At 42.0% G+C, this 20,430-nt stretch overlaps 1 pseudogene; it reads left to right on the top strand.

Moving 5' to 3' along the window:
- LOC115193017 (GDP-mannose 4,6 dehydratase-like) overlaps nt 1-20,430 on the top strand; it is a 177,148-nt pseudogene that overhangs the window by 67,744 nt on the left and 88,974 nt on the right.

Here is a 20,430-nt window from a genome sequence, read left to right as displayed (position 1 = left end):
GAGTACAGCGATCTGTGAGGGTGGGGATGGGAGGGAGGGCAGAGTGGCAATGGGGAGTGCACGGGGTTAGGGTGGGGGTAGGAGTTTGGAGGGTCTGGAGGTGAGATGATGAGTAGTGGGACGAGGGTGTGGACAGAGGGTGGTATGTCTTGGATCCCACAGCTGGCCCTGTGAAGCAGAGAAACTCCCTGAGTGGGAGGCACAAGTGTGAGAACCACCCTAATGCAATAATCCCCCTTTCTACAGTCTGTGTGTGTAGTGTATGCAATTTATTTTGTGGCACCCCCCACACTTGAGATTTTGCCATTGGGCGTAGAGAAATTGTCGCAGTTTTAACGGAAGTTGTCTGCAATTCTACACATTTTGCCAAGGGGTAGAGAGAAACATTTGCAATTGTATAACACATTTCATACTGTTCTACACATTTTGCCATGAGGCGGAGAGAAAAATGGTCAATTGTATAACACATTTCATGCAATTATACTAATCCCTCCTGAGATGTGTGCAAACCTGGTGGCCAACTACAAGAAACGTCTGACCTCTGTGATTGCCAACAAGGGTTTTTGCCACCAAGTACTAAGTCATGTTTTGCAGAGGGGGTCAAATACTTATTTCCCTCATTAAAATGCAAATCAATTTATAACATTTTTGACATGTGTTTTTCTGGATATTTTTGTTGTTATTCTGTCTCTCACTGTTCAAATAAACCTACCATTAAAATTATAGACTGATCATTTCTTTGTCAGTGGGCAACGTACAAAATCAGTAGGGGATCAAATACTTTTTTCCCTCACTGTAGGTTTAATTGACTCCCAATAAACACCATACATGGCGCCGAAGAGGATGGCTGACATTCTACATGCCCGTAACCAATGGTGTTATTTTGTTCGTTTTTTTGTTGTTGTTTGTAACTTCGTTTTAACTTATTTTGTAGATAATGTTGCTGCTACCGTATTTTATGACCGAAAATAACTTCTGGACATCGGAACTGGGATTACTTACCACGAACTGGAAGAAGCTTTTTCCTTTAACGAGTTCGACGAGAAAGATATACTGCTCTCCCGGGAACAGGCACAGATCCCCGTCATTTATGTGAAGAAAAGATGGAGGAAAAAATGACGCAGATCGGGCTGCCTTTTGAGAATCCGTAGGCGAGCGAGTAAACTCCCACTGCCATCAATTCTACTTGCTAACATACAATCATTGGAAGAATAAATGGATGACCTACGATTATGATTATCCTACCAATGTCACGGTTGTCGTCGGTGAAGGAGGACCAATACGCAGCAGGTACGTGTATGCTCATCTTGATTTTTATTAACTACAAAAATGAACATACAAAATAACGAAATGAACGAACAACTACAAACAGTCTGGTAAAGCATACGGCTTACACACAGAACAATCACCCACGAATAACAAACCCAAACACACCCTAATATATGGGACTCTCAATCAAAGGCAGATAGACAACACCTGCCTTCAACTGAGAGTCCCAACCCCAATCAGCACAACATAGAAACACACTCACCAGACTACACATAGAAATACATAAACATAGAACATCAACCCAAAACCCCGAAAATACTAAATCAAACCCCCCTTTGAACAAACACACCACCCTGAACCACATAAAACAAATACCCCCTGCCACGGCCTGACCAAACTACAAAACAATTAACCTTATATACTCGCCAGGATGTGACAACCAACGAGACATTAAGAGCTGTAATATCTTATGTTTCACCGAGTCGTGGCTGAACAACGACACGGATAATATAGAGCTGGAGGGATTTTCAATGCACTGGCAGAACAGAGAAACTACGTCTGGTAAGACGAGGGGTGTGTCTTTTTGTCAATAACAGCTGGAGCGTGATGTCTAATATTAAAGAAATCTCGAGGTATTGCTCACCTGAGGTAGAGTACCTTATGATAAGCTGTAGACCACACTATCTACCAAGAGAGTTTCCAGTTATATTATTCGTAGCCGTCTATTTACCACCACAGACCGATGCTGGCACTGAGACTGCACTCAACCAACTCTATGAGGCCATAAGCAAACAAGAATATGTTCACCCAGAGATGGCGCTTCTAGTGCCCGGGGACTTTAATGCAGGCAAACTTAAATCAGTTTTACCATATTTTTGTGCAACCAGAGGAAAAGCAACTCTAGACAACCTTTACTCCCCACACAGAGATGCATACAAAGCTTTCCCCCACCCTCCATTTGGCAAATCTGACCATAATTCTATCCTCCTGATTCCTGCTTACAAGCAAAAACTTAACTAAAGTACCAATGACTCGCTCAATACGGACGTGGTCAGATGACGCGGATGCTAGGCTACAGGACTGCTTTGCTAGCACAGACTGGAATATGTTCCGGTATTCATCCAATGGCATTGAGGACTATACCACCTCAGTCATCGGCTTCACCAATAAGTACATCGATGATGTCTTCCCCACAGTGAACGGCCGCCCAACAACCTGCCCGCTTGACCCTATCCCCTCCTCTCTTCTCCAGACCATTTCCGGAGACCTTCTCCCTTACCTCACCTCGCTCATCAACTCGCTCATGAACTCTGTGTTTCTTCCATTTGTGAATAATCGCACCAAATGTTGTCACCTTCTCACCAAGCTGCTTGGCGATGGTCTTGTAGCCCATTCCAGCCTTGCTCCTAATCTCAGCTTGTTACCTGTATAAAAGACACCTGGGAGCCAGAAATCTTTCTGATTGAAAGGGGGTCAAAAACTTATTTCCCTCATTAAAATGCAAATCAATTTATAACATTTTTGACATGCATTTTTCTGGATATTTTTGTTGTTATTCTGTCTCTCACTGTTCAAATAAACCTACCATTAAAATGATAGTCTGATCCTTTCTTCATCAGTGGGCAAACGTACAAAATCAGCAGGGGATCAAATACTTTTCCCCCCCACTGTATATCTGAGTGAGAGTGACTAGCAAAATCAATGGGGGCCCCCTGGAGATCAGGGCCCCTGGCCACGTGCCCTGCATACCCTTTCGGCATTCGGCCATAATTACTCTTAAGTTTAGCTAACCGGCTAGACTAATTTACCAAACTAAAAATTGCTAGCTGACTTGACTAACTGAGTGACTGTCAGTGACTGACAAAACAAGAGAAAAACTGCTGATGCACAACCAAATTTCAAACTTGCAGCTTGTGTATTCTACTATTCTAACTCTCAACACTATGTTGAGACTCCAACTGAGTTCCTTAAAATATATATACATATTTTAGATTTTTTGGTAGGGGGGCCCTAAGCGACCACTTTTGTTGTTTATGCCTGAAGCGGCCCTGGTCAAATTTCCCTATAAATATGCAAGTTGATGTTTGTGGTCATAAATCTTGCCCTGGGGCAGAACTGAGTGATTTACTCTAGATGGGCCAGCTTCAAAGTCAAAATCGGTTATATCGTAAAAATTCATGAAAACAAAAATGTGCTTTTGTTTTTTAATTTAAGGTTAGGATTAGGCATTAGGGTTAGCAGTGTGGTTAGGGTTAAGTTTAAAATCAGATTTTATGACTGTGGCTGTGCCAGCTAGTGACCAGTCTTCAAAGCTGCCTGCAAGGCAAGATTCATGACAATAAATACCAACCTGCCATAAATATCAGAATGGTCAAGCCCATTATCTGTGGGGCCTAGGGTAAATGGAGATTGGGATAGGTCATTTAGGATCTGTGGGGGACTTGGCCAGTGAGGGCTCCTGACACTGCTGTTCCTGTCCATGCATTCTGTTTCTTTGATTACAGTTGTTATTGTGAAGAAGAGCGTGATGGTCTGGTGATCGTGAGGTTGGTGTTGAGAGTGTGTTCTGGTTCTAGTGGGTGGGAGAGTAAGATTGTGTCCCAAATGGCAACCTATTTCCTATGTAGTGCACTACATAGGGAATAGGCTGCCAATCGGTACAGCCTAGGTCTTCTCCCTTTTCACTGGTTAATTGGCAGAGGAGTCAGTCAGACTGACTTGTTTTGGACTGGAATGTGTGTGACCTCCTCCCTCTCCTTTGTTTTTTCTCACTCTCCGTAACCCTCGCCATCAGACGCAGTCAAGTGGCTCATGGGAAATCCCCTCTTCCCGCGAGAGAGAGGGAGAGAGAGCGTCAAACAGTGAGCCAGGCCAAATATCATGACTCCCAGCTCCCTTACACATCTCACACCTCTCTCCCTCTCCCAAGCTGCTTCTCATATCATACATCACTGGCCTTCTTTTCTGATTACATTTTTCAGTGACTGACTTGGCTGACTGTATGTATAGGACACACACACACACACACACACACACACACACACACACACACACACACACACACACACACACACACACACACACACACACACACACACACACACACACACACACTCCTTCCTACAGTATACAGGGAGCTAGCTGTATGTAGTATATTGAGCGTGGCAGAGGCTGTGTCTGAAACAGTCCACTTCAAACAGCCCTGATGCGTTTAATGTAATGGAGACATTGGTTGGGTCACAGCACTGAAAGCCTGTCTTTCCTCATTTACTGAGCAAAATGGCTTCCTCATGTTGTCTGTTTTATATTACATTGTGAGATCTGCACTCACGGCACAAGCTTATAAAATCAAACTGGGCATATGCAGACACATACCCACGCACGCACACGCACACACACACACACACACACTGTTGCGCGCGTATACACACATGTTTACAATATTAAACTGGGTAGCCTATATTGAGAAGTTGCACACGTACTGTGAAGGGTGCACAGTTTTAAATTGAGCTAGCATTTATTAAAATAGGCATTTTCCTCAAACACAGTCAAACTCTCTCCCCTCCATCCCTCCCAATTCCCCCTCTCTCCCCTCTCTCTATTTGTTAATAAAGTCCTGTGAATAATTGGTGAGGAAACGTTGTGTGGAGGTTAGGGTCAAGGTTGTGGAGGTGTTTGTCTGAGAGAGAAGTGATTCAAAGCCCCATACTACCTTCACTACAGCACAATGAAACTTTCACTGAGCTGCTGCTACTACTGAACTCTACCCCTTATTAAAACACAGAGAGAGAGAGGGAGAGAAAGAGAGAGTGCGAGAGGGGGAGAGAAAGAGAGAGAGTGAGAGAGAGAGCTGTGCTTGGGTTTAGAAGTTGGAACTTTCTCTGGGAGGGCCAGGATTACAATTTGTATTAAGTGGCACTCGCACTAAGGCACCGTTCAGTGGGAAGTTATTTTATTCACAATGTCAAGACAAATGTGCAATCCCTCACCGTGATTGAGTGAGTGTGTTTGTGTGTGTGTGTGTGTGTGTGTGTGTATGTGCGCTGCGTGCATGTGTGTCAGGATGCTGTCTAAGGGATTGTGAGGCGAGGGAGAGAGGATGAGAGTGAAAAGGGACCGAAGAAAAAATGAAAGAGGCGGAGATAGAGAAAATGAAGAGAGTAGGGGTCAGGGAAAGGTGGTGGCAGGGTCAGCCGGGGGTTTAAATAGGACGCAAACGAGGAACTTAAGGGGCAAGTTGAGAATGAAGAAAAATGCTATCATTCAGAGGTCACAGACAGGGGACCCCCCCCCCCACACACACACACACACATACTCACTCATTCACGTTGAGGGATTGCACATTTGTCATGACATTGTCTTCCCACTAAACAGTGTCATCCTCTCATATCTTTACAGGGCCACAGCTGAATGGAGAACTGTCTGTCTCACAGCAGAGTATGTCAATTGACTACAGATAAGTCTCTCACTGTCTCCTTTTCTTTCTTTCTTTCTTTCTCTGTCTATTCTTCTTCTTTCCCTTTCTCTCACTCTCACTGACTACAGATCATCTTTCACTGTCTCTTTCTTTCTCTACCTATCTCACCGTCGCTGTCTGGATCGTTCCACGAAAAGAGTCCTTTTTCCATCCCTTTGATATTTTAAGCAGAAATTGTGCACCAATATGGCATTTTGAAAGCCTGTTTAGTATTTTAAAGTGCCTGGAGGAACATGCAAAAATGCTGATTTTAATGAATTCTCCATGTGGTCTATATTAAAGGGATACTTTGGGATTTTGGCAATTAGCCCTTTATCTACTTCCCCAGAGTCAGATGAACTCATACCATTTTTATTTGTCTGTGTACAGTATGAAGGACTTTCAGTCATTGTGTGATTGAAATATGTATGATTGACTTTCAGTCATTGTACTAATGCTAGTTAGCATTGGTTTTGTGAAACTACCTCTAACTTCCTTCATTGTGCTAACACAAGTTAGCAATTGCTCTAGCGCTAGTTAGCAATTTCCTTCAAACAGCATGCAGAGACATAAAAATGTTTTCCACGAGTTCATCTGACTCTGGGGAAGTAGATAAAGGGCCTCATTGCCAAAATCCCAAAGTATCCCTTTAATATAGACCACATGGACAATTCATTAAATTCTGAATTTTATGTTTGATGGCCCGAATGTCTGGCGAATATCGAAACTCAAGCCAACGTTACCACGGTGTTTCAACAAGCTTTTTGCTTCGGATGTTTTTATCTGCTCTACCACGCACCTGTCAGGTAAGGTTGAATGCCTCCTCTCCTACTCAGCCCCCAGAAAAAAGCTTCTCCCAAGCAGATCAGACACTAACTCCCGTTGCCTGCTGCACTGCTGGATCCCACCCGGCGATCTGTTCCCCGTCTGCCCTGGCCTGTCTCCCCCTGTCTGGTACAGGTATACCTGCCAAACTCCCCCCTCTCTCCCGAGATTTTTCTCACCTCCAGCACACGCACATACACACCGGAGACTTTGGACTGATCAGAGTTTTATGTAGGCAAAATAACTTGTGAAGCTTTTTATGTGAGCTTACACAGAAACAGTTCAATTAACTAGTATAGGCCTAATATTTATTGATTTTATCTCAGACTTCTATAGCTATATGGACTCATATAGAGCTACTCTTTCAAGTTATCTTGTTTGGGCGAGTTACTCGTTGAACTTACAATGGCTAACCCCAGGTCATTTTCTTTTTTTTATTGTGCTTTATGCTATTTGCCCCATGACTCCTGTGTGCTTTGTTGACTATGAACTTGCTTGTTTACCCGACCATGGGACAGACAATGTTTGTTTCCACACTCACGACTCTGACTCTCTATTGGTTACACAGTCTCGTAGCCTCCCATCCTACACTAACCAGCTCTCGCCCACTTTGTATTCATGTTACCTGATGAAATTCCTGTACAATATGATCTTGTTACCATCTGATGCACATTCAATTGTCATAGAAAATCAACACTGCAGAGCTCTCCCTTTCCTCTGCCGTGCCCTGATTGTATTACTGCTGATGATATGGGGCAGCAGGTAGCCTAGTGGTTAAAGCGTTGGGCCAGTAACCGAAAGGTTGCTAGATATAATCCCCGAGCTGATAAGGTAAAAATCTATCGTTCTGTCCCTGAACAAGGCAGTTAACCCACTGTTCCTAGGCCGTCATTGTAAATAAGAATTTGTTCTTAACTGACATGCCTAGTTAAATAAAGAATAAATAAAAAAATATATGGAATTGTGCATGTACACCCTGGCCTGTCTCCTGTTGCTAGCCCCAATTTTGACTTGGGCTCTGATTTCTGCTTCACTGATTTATACTTTCATAAAAGCCTGTGTTTTCTGCACGTTAACACGAGAAGCTTATTACCCAAAATGTATCAATTGAAAGTGTAGGTTCACAGCTCCAATCCAGACGTGTCGGTCATTACTTAGACATGGTTAAGAAAGAGTGTTCGAAAACTGATGTTAACCGTTCTGGTTATAACCTTTTTTGTCAAGACAGATCTTCCAAAGATGTTAGAATGGTAATCTTTACCAAGGAACACCTTTAGTGCTCAGTTGTCTCCACCAAGTCTGTTCCCAAACAATTAGATTTGCTGGATTTAAGCATTAAGCCTTCAAATAGCTCTTTGTTGACTGTTACTGGGTGTTATCGTCCACCATCAGCACCGGCCTGTACTCTAACTGCCCTAAGCTCTCTTCTGGCCCCTTGCACTAAGTCTGAATAAGCAACCTAAACTGGGACATGCTTAACATAACTCTTAAGGATTAGCCCCTTTTTTTTCAATATTCGCCTACAATGACATACCCAAATCTAACTGCCTGTAGCTCAGGCCCTGAAGCAAGGATATGCATATTCTTGGTAACATTTGAAAGGAAACACTTTGAAGTTTATGGAAATGTGAACGGAATGTAGTAGAATATGACACAATAGATCTGGTAAAAGATAATACAAAGATACACATTTTTGAAATGCAAGAGAAAGGCCATAATGTATTGTTCCAGCCCAGGTGCAATTTCGATTATGTCCACTAGATGTCATCAATATATGTGCAAAGTTTTAGACTGATCTTATCAGCCATTGCATTTCTGTTCAAAATGTTGTATCAAGACTGCCCAAATGTGCCTAATTGGTTTATTAATACGTTTTCATATTCAAAATTGTGCACTCTCCTCAAACAATGGCATGGTATTCTTTCACTGTAATAGCTACTGTAAATTGGACAGTGCAGTTAGATTAACAAGATTTTAAGCTTTCTGCCAGTATCAGATATGTCTATGTCCAGGGAAATTTTCTTGTTACTCGCATTAGCTTACGTTAGCTCAACCGTCCCGTGGAAGTGACACCGATCCAGAAGAAGTTGCCACCTGACCAAGTCTTAAAACAGTGGGTATGACTCCAAACACCCAGAAAAGTCTACTCTCCTTGTTGTTATCATCACAAATAATCTTGATAGATATCCGTCTGGTGTTTTCTGTAATCACGTTTGTGATCACTGTTTTACAGCCTGTGTTCGTAATGGCTGCTCAGTTAAATGACCTGTCCTGATTTGTCATTGACGCTTTCTAAAAAACTTTAGTGAGCAAGCCTTCCTTCATGGCCTGGCCTCTGTAAATTGATATAGAATCAGCTTGATTCCCTCTGTCGAAGACGCTTAGACCTTATTTTTTTTAATATAATTTCAGTGATATTGTTAACAAACATCCCCATAAAGAAAAGGAGAATTGACTGACTGGCTCTCATTCAGGCAAATGAGAAATAAGTACACTCAGGCAATCTGGAAGGCTTAAGTTATTTACTTTAAGGAGCAGTTCTCTCTCTGTGGGTCTAACCCCAGGAAGTTGTGAAAGAACGGCGAAAGACCTAGAGAATGTAGCCTCCTCCTCACAGCTGCCCATGTCCCTTAATGTTGATGATGTGGTTATTACTGACAAGGAGTGTGTGGCTGAGCTCTTTACTCACCACTTCATTAAGTCAGGATTCCTATGTGAGTCAGCCATGCCTCGTTGACTATCCAACATTTCCTCATCTCCCTGACCTTCTAATGAGACTTGCCCTGATGCTCCTCCCTCTTTTTCACCTGCCCCGCTACAAAGTTTCTCCCTGCATTCGGTCACTGAGTCTGAGGTGCTAAAGGAGCTCCTTAAACTTGACCACAAAACAACATCTAGGTCAGATGGTTTAGATCCGTCCTTCTTTAAAAGTTTGCAGCCCATATCATTGCCGAGCTTACAGTGCTTTCGGAAAGTATTCAAACCCCTTGACTTTTCCCACATTTTTTTTACATTATAGCCTTATTCTAAAATGGATGAAATATTTGTTATTTTTCATCAATCTACACACAATAGCCCCTAATTACAAAGCAAAAACATGTTTTTAGAACTGTATGAAAAACAGAAATAACTTATTTACATAGTAAGTATTCAGACCCTTCGCTATCAGACTCGAAATTGAGCTTAGGTGCATCGTGTTTCAATTGATCATCCTTGAGATGTCTCAACAACTTGATTGGAGTCCACCTGTGGAAAATTCAATTGATTGGACATGATTTGGAAAGGTACATACAGTACACATCTATAGAAGATCCCACAGTTGACAGTGCATGTTAGAGAAAAAACCAAGCCATGAGGTTGAAGGAATTGTCCGTAGAGCTCAGAGACAGGTGTAAGGATATATGTGTATCTGGTGCAGAGGAGTCAGGCACAGGACAGCAGAGATCAGTAAATAAAAATAACTAAATACTCAGTCATCAACATACAAGATAATTACCAAGCCCACAAATACGGACCTCAATACAACAAACAATCCCTCACAACCAAACATGGGGAACAGAGGGTTAAATAATAAACAGGTAATTGGGTGAATGAAACCAGGTGTGTAAGACATAGACAAAACAAATGGAAAATGAAAAGTGGATCGGCGGTGGCTAGAAGGCCGGTGACGTCGACCGCTGAACGCCGCCCGAACAAGGAGAAAGATCGACTTCGGCGCAAGTCGTGACAACAGGATTGTGTGGAGGCACAGATCTGGGGAACGGTACCAAAAACACACATATTCATTCCAGGGTTTTACATTATTTGTACTATTTTCTACATTGTCGAATAATAGTGAAGACATCAAAACTATGAAATAACACATATGGAATCATGTAGTAACCAAAAAGTGTTAAACAAATCAAAATACAGCTTGATTACAGCTTTGCACACTCTTGGCATTCTCTCAACCAGCTTCATGAGGTAGTCACCTGGAATGTATTTCAATTAACAGGTGTGCCTTGTTAAAAGTTCATTTGTGGAATTTCTTTCCTTAATGCATTTGAGCCAATAAGTTGTGTTGTGACAAGGTAGGGGTGGTATACAGAAGATAGCCCTATTTGGTAAAGGACCAAGTCCATATTATGGCAAGAACAGCTCAAATTAGCAAAAAGAAACAACAGTCCGTCATTACATAAAGGTCTGTCAATACGGAACATTTCAAGAACTTTGAAAGTTTCTTCAAGTGCAGTCGCAAAAACGCTATGATGAAACTGGCTCTCATGAGGACCGCCACAAGAAAGGAAGATCCAGAATTGCCTCTGCTGCAGAGGATAAGTTCATAAGAGTTACTAGCTTCAGAAATTGCAGCCCAAATAAATGTTAAATTAACAGACACATCTCAACATCAACTGTAGATTGAACTCAGAGTAGATTGTGTGAAACCTTCATGGTCGAATGAAACCACTACTAAAGGACACCAATAATAAGAAGAGACTTGCTTGGGCCAAGGAACATGAGCAATGGACATTAGACCGGTGGAAATCTGTCCTTTGGTCTGATGAGTCCAAATTTGAGATTTTTGGTTCCAACCGCCGTGTCTTTGAGAGACGCAGAGTAGGTGAAGGGATGATCTCTGCATGTGTGGTTCCCACCGTGAAGCATGGAGGAGGAGGTGGGATGGTGTGAGGGTGCTTTGCTTATGACACTGTCAGTGATTTATTTAGAATACAAGGCACACTTAACCAGCATGGCTAACACAGCATTCTGCACCGATATACCATCACATCTGGTTTGTGCTTAGTGGGACTATCATTTGATTTTCAAAAGGACAATGACTCAACACACCTCCAGGCTGTGTAAGGGCCATTTGACCAAGAAGGAGAGTGATGGAGTGCTGCATCAGATGACCTGGCCTCCACAATCACCTGGCCTCAACGCAATTGAGATGGTTTGTGATGAGCTGGACCGCAGAGTGAAAGAAAAGCAGCCAACAAACGCTCGGCATATGTGGGAACTCCAAGACTATTGGAAAAGCATTCCAGGTGAAGCTGGTTGAGAGAATGCTTAGAGTGTGCAATGCTATCATCAATTGAAAGGGTGGCTTTCATTGAAGAATCTCAAATATAAAATATATTTTCATTTGTTTAACACTTTTTTGGTTACTACATGATTCCATGTGTTATTTTATGGTTGTGTGGTCTTCTTTATTATTCTACCTTGTAGAAAATAGTAAAAATTCTGAAAAACCATTGAATGAGTAGGTGTGTCCAAGCTTTTGACTGGTACTGTATATATATTGATCCCTTCGTGCACCCTCTGTGCCTTCTAGGAAGATTTTAACCCACTTAACCCAAACATTTCGCCAAGTTTTCATCATCATTGTAAAGCCCTAGTTATTTTTTTGCTTTGACAAGGTCATTTCTGAAGATTATTATTCATTTAATGTGATTAGTGATTCATTTGTCTGTCCCTTATTTTAAGGTCAACCCTGTTACGTGAACTGAATTCCCATTTTAATATGTTGAAACTATTCCTTTAAAAACCATTTTGAACATCTGATAGTCAAATCATAGCGGAAAAGCAGGTGAGCTGGTTCAATTCTTTTTGACATTTTTCGTTTTGTGTTAGAAAACAGTGGGTAGACTACAACACGTCAACCCCGTTACCCATAAATAGACAGGCTAGAAATGTTTTAACAATTACATTTTTTTGTGATGCTTGCATTTAATTGCTGCTCCCTGTTGCACATAACAAGCTTCCGTTTCCCCTGTCCCAAGGGGTTTATGACATGTTTAAGATTGTCAACCCTGCTACCGTCAACCCTGTTACGGTCAACCCTGTTACGGTCAACCCTGTTACGGTCAACCCTGCTACCGTCAACCCTGTTACTTTATTTGGCACCTTATAGGAACTTACTACAGCCTTATTTTTTTATTTAACCTCTTATGATCCTTGGTATGACCTTCTTAAAACAGTTCCATATAACTTAACTTTATTTCACTCAAATTGAGTGACTCTCACTGTCATTGTCTGAATCCGCTTAACTATTTCTCTCTCTGTACTTCTATCTCTATCATCCTCCTCACTATCTCTCTCTGTGACTAGAGATCTCTCGGGACTCTTTCTCTCCCGCTTTCTCTGCTTCTGTGTGTCTAGAGCTCATTGTAGTTGATATGGGCGAATTCCTGTCTCTCTGACACTGTGTTTATCGCTCCAGGGGGCAGCCAAGTTTAAGTGTTTGTTTACATCTGCCGGGCGTTAGGTTGGAGGGTAGAGGAGAGGATGGGATGGGAGGAGAGGAGAAGCGAGGAGAGAGACTGCTGCTGGCTATGTTCACCAGTCAGTCACATGCTAGTAATCGTACAACCACTCTGTGTGAGTCTGATTCGTTTTGTAACTAAATATGTGCAGTTGTCTATGTGTGTTTTGTCTTGGGTTTGTTATGTGCACTAAGTTGTTTTATATTTCCAAAACCATCACAACCTCTAATAGACTTTTTAACCGCCCATTTTAACGTTAGGCCTGTCACATTTCCTGTCTTGCACCATTCTCACTGTCTCAGAAGAGGAAATCTATCGTATAAATAAGACATTTCTTCTATTCCTGTGTATTACTGGCCACCCCTTATAGCCTGGTTCCTCTCTAGGTTTCTACCTAGGTTCTGGCCTTTCTAGGGAGTTTTTCCTAGCCACTGTGCTTCTACACCTGCATTGCTGGCTGTTTGGGGTTTTAGGCTGGGTTTCTGTACGGCACTTTGAGATATCAGCTGATGTAAGAATGGCTTTATAAATACATTTGATTTGATTTGATATTAGGTCCACAGCCCAGTGTTGGGTACTTCCCCTGAGTCATCCTGGCCTGTCCCATCATAAAGACCTTAGCGTTTGATGAGAGCTATAATAAGTTTTACTGTGAATATTAGGCGTCTTTATTTACAGTCCATTACAGACCTTTCCACTGGCATTCACACTCTAACCTGAGAAAACACTACTCCCACTACCTCCCTCCCTCCATCTCAAACAGAGGCTGTGTATGTACCGTGGACTATGAGAGACATTCTATGTTCCTCGGGGGGGTGTGTGTCACCCCGAAATAGCATCCGCGCCCATAATTACTGGTGCAAACACAGGTGTAGAAACCCACACCCTGTCACCGCACAACGCCCCCTGACTTACGTCTCCTACACAGAGCCCGGTGTGTGCTCATTTTGGAGCAGTGGAAGTCCAGACTCTGTGTGTGTGTGTGTGTGTGTGTGTGTGTGTGTGTGTGTGTGTGTGTGTGTGTGTGTGTGTGTGTGTGTGTGAGAGAGAGACTCCATACCACACCCTTTGAAGTAAGGTCTTGTTAGGGTTTGGGCACAGCTTCCCCCTTCCCTCACCTGTCTCCCTAGTCTCCCCCCTGCTGCTCTGGAACCAAATCTCCCACATCAGTCAGGCCTTTCACTGATACATTTTTCATTAGTGAATACACACATGGGTGCACACACACATACACACATAAACACACATACCCTTCCTCATCCTATTCCACCGCCCCTTAGTCCCTGGCCCTGTCTTTCCTCTTGGCATAGGAAGTGGGTTCGAGGAAGGCAGGTATGGGGCAACTCTTTAGTTGGGGATAAAGAGCGGCCGTTGGGGCTGGGGCAAGGTTGGAGTTTGGCAGGCGGCATCTGTAAACAGTGAGAACTCTGTCTCTCTGTCGCTCTGAGTTTACGTCTGTACAACTTTACCTTACTGAGAAACTCAGGCTCAAAGCTGTTTGGCAATTTTTGTGTTTCCCCTCCTGTCTCTCTCTCTTTCTCTAACTCTATCGCACTCTCTTGCTCGCTCACTCTCTCTCTCTCTCCCTTTCTCATCCTCTCTTCGTTTCTCTTCCCCATCTCTCTCTCTCTCTCTCCCTCTCTCTCTATCTTTCTCTCTTTCTCCCTCCCACTCTCTTTCTCTCTTTCTCTCCCTCTCCTCTCTTTCCACGTCTCTCTGGACTGGAGACTGAATACATTTAATGGAAAGTGAACCTTAGTCAACAGCTGTGTTAAGTACAGAGACTTTGCTGTACAAGAAAACGTATGGGCAACATTAACCAAACTTACTGACAACATATTGCTGTAGTGACAGACGTGTGTGAGAAATGTTTTGGACTGATTTACCAAACAATCCTGCAACCCTTGGCAACACTGTTGTTAGGCATGCCAAATGTATTAGTTGTGTGGATTAGGCTTGGGTGATATATTGAGTATTTTGAAATACTGATGGCATGATTTTCAATAACGTGGGGGGGTGGCTAAGTATCTTTATGTCAAGATCAAGCTTCTTGGGTAAAGCAGAGACATTCAGTCCCCCCCTGGATCAAGAGCCCTGTTGACTAACATGTTTTGTGCATCCTAAAAAATAGAGCTCCTTGTGTACACTTCTGGTAATACCGTATACCCCGGTATGGTACAGAAACAGTATGACGGTATGAAAATCCTGATACCGCCCCAACCCTAGTGTGGATACTAATCAGGGGAAAGCTGTAGTGTGTTCAGTAAGAACAACATACTAGTAATCAACAGGAGTGTGTAAGAACAACATTAATATAAATGCTGACAATTTTACATGTCTCCTATGCTTGACACACAGTTTGTTTATGTGGGGTTGACACTGCATGGAAGCAAAGATCATTGTTGAGAGCGGAGTTTCAAAATCAAATCAAATCAAATCAAATCAAATTTATTTATATAGCCCTTCGTACATCAGCTGAAATCTCAAAGTGCTGTACAGAAACCCAGCCTAAAACCCCAAACAGCAAGCAATGCATGTGAAAGAAGCACGGTGGCTGGGAAAAACTCCCTAGGAAAAACTCCTGAGAAAGGCCAAAAACCTAGGAAGAAACCTAGAGAGGAACCAGGCTATGAGGGGTGTACCACATCAGCACTGTTGCACAAATGGTTCCAAGGTCTGCAAGCTCAGTTATAGTAGCCATGAGGCCCAGTGTGTGTGTGTGTGTGTGTGTGTGTGTGTGTGTGTGTGTGTGTGTGTGTGTGTGTGTGTGTGTGTGTGTGTGTGTGTGTGTGTGTGTGTGTGTGTGTGTGTGGCCTAGGGCAGGAAATGAGGAAACCTCTGGGCTACTCTGTGGATATTTGTCCGCATTAACTTGGAACATTTCGTTTAAACAGACATGGAGCTGGGTTCAGGTCTAGTTCGCTGTGTGTTTGTCTGTGTGTGCGTGCGTGTGTGTGAGAGAGGGTGTGTGTAGTTAAAGTCACACTTGCTCAGTCCTGTTTTTAGCATATGCATGCATGTATATGGTGTGTACACTGTAAAACATTTATTGTAAAATGTACAGTAACTTACTGACAGCAATTGGCCAGTAAGTTACTGTAATTTTACATGACAGTTTTACTATCATTTTACATTATAGCTACAGTAATCCATTTTATGGCAATCCATTTTAAGGTACCAAAAATATTATTGTAATCTAATTTACAGTATATTACTGGAGTTACCCATGCAGAGACATTACCCAGTGTTCTTTTCAAGTTTACATTTTTACATTTAGGTCATTTAGCGGGTGCTCTTGTCCTTAGTAACTTAGTCAGTGCTTCAACCAAGGTTGAAAAAAAACACATCACAATCATACCAAGTAAAAAATATGTAGTTAACCTCTATGAGATCGGTGTCACCCCCGCGGGATGGTTAGCATGAGGTTGTAAGTAGCAAAAACATTTCCAAGGACATAGACATACCTGATATGGGCAGAAAGCTTAAATTCTTGTTAATCTAACTGCACTGTCCAATTTACAGTAGCTATTACAGTGAAAGAATAGCATTCTATTGTTTGAGGAGAGTGCACAATTGTGAACTTGAAAATGTAGTAATAAACCAAATAGGCACATTTGGGCAGTCTTGATACAACATTTTGAACAGATATGCAATGGTTCATTGGATCAGTCTAAAATGTTGCACATACACTGCTGCCATCTAATGGTCAAAATCTAAATTGCGCATGGGCTGGAATAATACATTATGTCCTTTCTCTTGCATTTCAAAGATGATGGTACAAAATGTTTTATATTTGACCAGATCTAATGTTTTCTATTCTCCTACATGAATTTCACATTTCCACAAACTTCAAAGTGCTTCCTTTCAAATGGTATCAAGAATATGCATATCCTTGCTTCAGGTTCTGAGCTACAGGCAGTTAAATTTGGGTATGTCATTTTAGGCGAAAATTTTAAAAAAGGGTCTGATCCATTTAAGGATACATTTGTCTTCAATTTTTTTTATTACAACAAGATATCTTGTCATATACTTCTTGGTGTTTTATATCACATGAACTTAACAAGGCCTTAACAATGGCTTCTAAATTGACAGTGACTACAGGGCAAAACAAATCAAAAGGACATGGTTAGCCACTCAACTATTAAAACTTCTTATGGCTTGGGGGCAGTATTTTGATGTCTGGATGACAAGCATGCCCAAAGTTACTCAGGCCCAGAAGCTAGGATATGCATATAATTGGTAGATTTGGATAGAAAACACTCTAAAGTTTCCAAATAATGTCTGTGAGTATAACAGACCTGATATGGCAGGCGACAACCCGAGGAAAATCCATCCAGGAAGTGGGATTTTTTGATGTGGGTAGTTTTCGATTGAGTATCTAATGAGTTAGGACCCAGATTGCAGTTCCTATGGCTTCCACTAGATGTCAACAGTCTTTAGACATTGTTTCAGGCTTGTTTTCTGAAAAATGAAGAAGAATGAGACCTTTCTGTCGGTGGGCTGAGGAAGCATGCAGTGCTGGTTTGTGCGCCTGACCGTGTGCACGCCCTTCATTGTTTTTCCTTTCTATTGAATACGCTATTGTCCGGTTGAAATATTATTGATTATTTAGACAATTGACAACCTGAGGATAAATTAAAAACTTAGTTTGACATGTTTCGACGAACTTTACCGGTACTGTTAGGATGTATTCGTCTGCATGTTTTGACTGCCTTTGAGCCAGTGGACTACTGAACAAAATGCGCCAACAAAACAGAGTTTTTGGGATATAAAGAGGGACTTTATCAAACAAAACAAACATTTATTGTGTAGCTGGGACTCTTGTGACTGCAACCAGATGGAGATCTTCAAAGGTAAGTGATTAATTTTATCGCTATTTCTGACTTTCGTGACTCCTCTACTTGGTTGGAAAATGTTTGTATGCTTTTGTAAGCGGGGCGCTGTCCTCAGATAATCGCATGGTATGCTTTCGCCGTAAAGCCGTTTTGAAATCTGACAAAGCGGCTGGATTAACAAGAAGTTAATTTTTAAGCCGATGTATAACACTTGTATTTTTATGAATGTTTATTATGACTATTTCTGTATTTTGAATTTGGCGCTCTGTCATTTCACAGGATGTTGTCGAGGTGGGTCGCTAGCGGCACGCCTGCGCCAGAGAGGTTTTAAGGCTTGAGACTTGCTGGCACTCTGATCTGTTTCCTATATACAATACCACACACCCACTAGTGTTCAAAAGGTTTTTGGCGATTCCAAAGATTCTGTATTTAGTGTAGAGTTTCAGGACAAGGTTTGTAGAATTCCTAAAATATGGTATGTTACTGTATTCTGTGAGGTACAGCATTCTAACTAATATAGCCTCTTACAAGGCACGCCTTAAAATATGTTAATGAGCCATAGACTCTTCCCCTGCCAACAACATTTTCCCACAATGCAACATAATTAATGCTTTTAAACACATTTACGGTATTTTACTGTGCATTCTACAGTGAAATTACAGAAAGGTCTTACAGTGTGCTTTAAAACAAATGTATGGTATTTTACTGTTTTCTACTACATTCAGGTTATACAGTATCATCCCGTTGATTCAATACAGTAAGTTTCTGATAAAATTACAAAAATGGCTAACAGTCTATGTACAGCATATGTGTGTGGAGGAAATTGACATAGCTTTTTTATGATGTACATTTTGACTTGAACATTATTTGCTAGAGATATAGAGTAGGTGGAAGCAGTGGCGGATTTAGGTATAGGTGACATGGGCAGCCGCCCAGGGCAGCATCTAGCCGGGGGTGGCACGGGCGCCCGCACAAAAAAATCGGAATGGTGATATTTGCGCGATCGGTTTTCTATCGTTCATTTGACATCACGTCAATGATATGATGTCACCGTGTGGGACTGTGGGTCAATTAACCTTGTCGGAGTTGGCACCCTGATTCTAGATTGTGAGCTAGGCAGGCTACTGCCTGGGAAAGTCTCCCACTCAGAAGTATGAGATGGGGAGAGAGGCGGTGGTAGGTTGACCTCAGGTCTCCCCACTGGAAGCCCGAGGTAGGGGGAGCGGGGGAATCTTTCAAATAGCGCACCTCTAACTTTGTACAGTACTAACGCAACTAGTCAAATCAGTAACACTACGAAATGCTACCAAATAAACAACAATTGCATTTTTTTCTGGTTTGTGCGAAATCGTTAAGAATAATATAAAACCAATCTGCACACCACCAAGGTGAATTGGTTTAGTGTTGACTCTTGCTTGACAGTACTAGGGGATTTAAAATATATATATATATATTTCACCTTTATTTAACCAGGTAGGCAAGTTGAGAACAAGTTTTCATTTACAATTGCGACCTGGCCAAGATAAAGCAAAGCAGTTCGACACATACAACAACAGAGTTACACATGGAGTAAAACAAACATACAGTCAATAATACAGTAGAAAAATAAGTCTATATACAATGTGAGCAAATGAGGTGAGATAAGGGAGGTAAAGGCAAAAAAAGGCCATGGTGGCAAAGTAAATACAATATAGCAAGTAAAACACTGGAATGGTAGGGGATGAGTAATGTGTTGATGCTTGAGTGCCAAATCAACACAAATTTGTTTCTATTTGTCTTTGTTACTTCTTTTTGATTTTAATGAGTCTTATTTTTGCATATATTTTTATATTTATATAGTTTTAAATGTTATGATTATTTATTTGTGGCTCTGATGGGGGGGGGGGTTGCCCAGGGAAACATACAAGCTAGAACCGCCACTGGGTGGGAGTATGTGTGGTAGTAGAGGTGAGGTATAGTAGATTAGGTTGGAAATATTAGTGGGAGTGTAATGTATGACAGAGAGGTATAGGAGGCTATGTGGAGATGAGAGCTTCTGTGTGTGTGCGTGCATGTGTGTGTACTGGGGAGCTGAATCCTGTTGATCTAGAGGACGTTTGTTTTACGGGAAACCAAATCTCTCTGACCTCTTTGTATTCATCCTCTCCTACTGGACAGGACATAGCGGGATGTTAGAGATGACACGCACACACACTTCTAAGGAATCAACGTTTTGCTGTAAAGCCCTGGCCACCCAGAAGGCTATTGTGTGTTCAGATTAAGCAGATGGATATGCCAACATCATTGGGATTGTTTCAGTGTATGTTTCATTTCTCCCCACCCACTCCCCGGCTGGTGTATATTTACCTATGATGAGCCCCACCAGGATTTTGTCCCTGTAACTTTTATTGAGCGTTAAATTTAAAAGCAGATTATTGCAACTCTGGTATAAAGCAGTCAGCAACACGGACGTAAACCTGAGCTAGGTTTCATATTGCTCACTTACTTGAGGATGAATACGGGGGATTATTAACACATTTGATCAGTGTTCAGTTTCTGGCGCTTTCGCAGATCCTTATCAACCTGTTATTTTTTGTAGGTTTCAGCTCGAGGGTTGAAAGGTCATGATAACGTTTCACAACAATACCATTTTTTTTTGTGTTGCATACAGTAAATTGGAGTCCATTGTGTATTTTGTGCTGAAATATTTAGCCCTAGTCAATAATGGTACGCTAGCTATTAGCCTGGCATGCTATAGGCTAGCGAGGAGTCATCAGGGTGAATTAGCTGGCACATGACCTAGGCATCCCACCGACTGACCCCA

This window comes from Salmo trutta, chromosome 4 (assembly GCF_901001165.1).
Source record: "Salmo trutta chromosome 4, fSalTru1.1, whole genome shotgun sequence".
Lineage (NCBI taxonomy): Eukaryota > Metazoa > Chordata > Actinopteri > Salmoniformes > Salmonidae > Salmo > Salmo trutta.
This window is presented reverse-complemented; position numbering and strand designations above follow the sequence as displayed.